The 2,173-nt window shown below is 51.6% G+C and overlaps 1 pseudogene; it reads right to left on the minus strand.

Moving 5' to 3' along the window:
- Nucleotides 1–144: 144 nt before the first annotated feature.
- LOC117006580 lies at nucleotides 145–906 on the minus strand (annotated as a pseudogene).
- Between the last annotated feature and the right edge of the window lie 1,267 nt (nucleotides 907–2,173).

Here is a 2,173-nt window from a genome sequence, read left to right on the forward strand (position 1 = left end):
TGAAGGAAAGGAATGCAAGAGAAAGGGAAGACAGTGGGACAAGGCAACAGTAAGCTAAAAGCAATGTTCAAAAAGATCCATCTGCATTAAAGCACCACATTCTGAGGTCATGGAATTTCTTGCACAATGATATTGCCAGGAACTTTAGCAGGGACGGCATCTGCTGCCACCATAGCAGTTGGTGATGCAGGAGAGGTCAAAGCCCCCAGAGCTGATGGGCACTCCACCACAGCTGAGGATGTTGCCAACAGCAGCGGAGGTGGAGGATCCCACCACGGTGTTCTGGGGGAAGGAGCTGAGGATGGGGCCGGGCAGGGTCACCAGCACAGCAGGCGGCTCAATGGCCACGTGGGAGCTCTGGCACTGCCTGACACAGCACTCATTGCAGCTGTTGGCCAGCGGGCAGGGGCCGCAGGGCTGGCAGCAAGGGTTGCAGGACATGGCTCGGGGTCACAGGAGCACCTGGCACAGAGGGCAGGGAGAAGCACAAAGTGAGGACACATGAGGAGCAGCACTGCACCCAAACAGCCTGCAACCAAGGCACCTGCTGGCCCACATTGCACTGCCCAGCTCAAAGCCCAGGAGCCACCTCAGCCATGTCCCAGCCTCTCTCTGTCTGCACAAGACCTTCTCTCCCCTGCCCTCTCCCAGCACAAACATCTTCCAGCCCGGGTCTATGACAGCCCCTGTCAGCTGAGATCTACAGTCAGGAAAGAGCTGGTCTTGAAGCTGCAGAAGGTAAAGAAGGGAAGGAGGAGAGGAGGCTTCCTACTCACCTGGTTCCTGAGAAGGAGTTGAGAGAAGTGGATGAGAGAACAGAGACTTGGGCTGCCTTTTATAGCAGTCCTGCTCTGCCTCAGGCCCAGAGGCACCTTAGTGGAAGTCGTAATTTTGTGACCAGCTCATGTCTAATGTTCACCATCCCAGCTAATGGTAGGGGCTGTGTTCTCGTTTCCTGCATTGCAGCCTTTTCATTTCTGGTTTCTGTTTTTGGAAGGCTTCTTTTTTCTGGGCCTGGATGAGAGCCCCAAGAAATTCCAGGATATACGCCTCAGAGTTTACACCAGATCATGGTCGGGTGGCATTCCATTCAGGTATGTTATAAGTTTTGATTCCTCCCTACTGGGTCATCCTTCGGTCAACAGTCCATGACCATTTCTCCACCTCCCTCCTTCTCTTCCCCTCTCTTCTGATTTACTTCTCTCCAGGAGCCACAGCAATGATGCTTCTCCCAGAAAAGTGCTGCCCTACCTCCCTTGGGCCCCAGTTACACACTGGTCTTTCTCACCTCATATTCTTACCGACAATCCTTGGTTGTTATGACCAGCTCTGTTGGGTTGACCCTGACTGCATGGCAAGCACCCTCCAGCCACTCTATCACTCCCCATTCTGAGGGGAACAAGGCAGAGAGAATAGGAAGGAAAACAACTAGAATATTAAGATTTTTATGTTTGCTAAAACATAATCAAAAGACGGTGCCAGAAGAAGTAAAATGGGGGAAAAAAAAAAAAAAAGCACACCACTATTTTTTTCTCTGCTTCCAATCAGAAAGTTCTATCAGGCTACTTCTCCGGACGCAGGGATTGAGCACGTGTTCGGGTGTTACTTGAAGGCATACATTGCAAATAACAAATGCCCACCCTTGTCTCTCCTTTCCTTAGCTGCTGTGTCTGAGCTCATGTCATATGGCATGGAATATCCCTTTTACTCAATTTGGGTCAACTGTCTGATGCACTCCCAGGATCTTACCACTCCCCAGCTCCTGATGGGCAAGGGAATGTTGGAGAAACAGCGCTGATGCTGTGTGAGCACTGCTCAGCAGCAGTCAGAGCTCTGAGTGTTACCGGCACCTGTGTAACATCCAGCACAGAGCACAGCCCTGCCAGGACTGCTGTGGGGAACGTGAACTGCACCTCAGCCACACCCAACACACCCACAAGCCTTGGTTGGCTCCAGGGCCATCCCGTTCTCCGTGTTTGAGACACACCCATCAAGTCTTATCTCCTAGACTTGTCCACTGGGATGGGACACAATCTCTTCCTGTCCAGACCAATGTTACCACTCAGACTAGTGTGGAGTGAGGTGGGGAACAAGACCTTACAACAAATGAGGGATGGAACTGGAGGGATCAGGGTACAGATATTGTCTTGCTCTGAGTGGTAGCATCAATGTT

Source organism: Catharus ustulatus, chromosome 23 (assembly GCF_009819885.2).
Source record: "Catharus ustulatus isolate bCatUst1 chromosome 23, bCatUst1.pri.v2, whole genome shotgun sequence".
NCBI classification, from domain to species: Eukaryota; Metazoa; Chordata; class Aves; order Passeriformes; family Turdidae; genus Catharus; species Catharus ustulatus.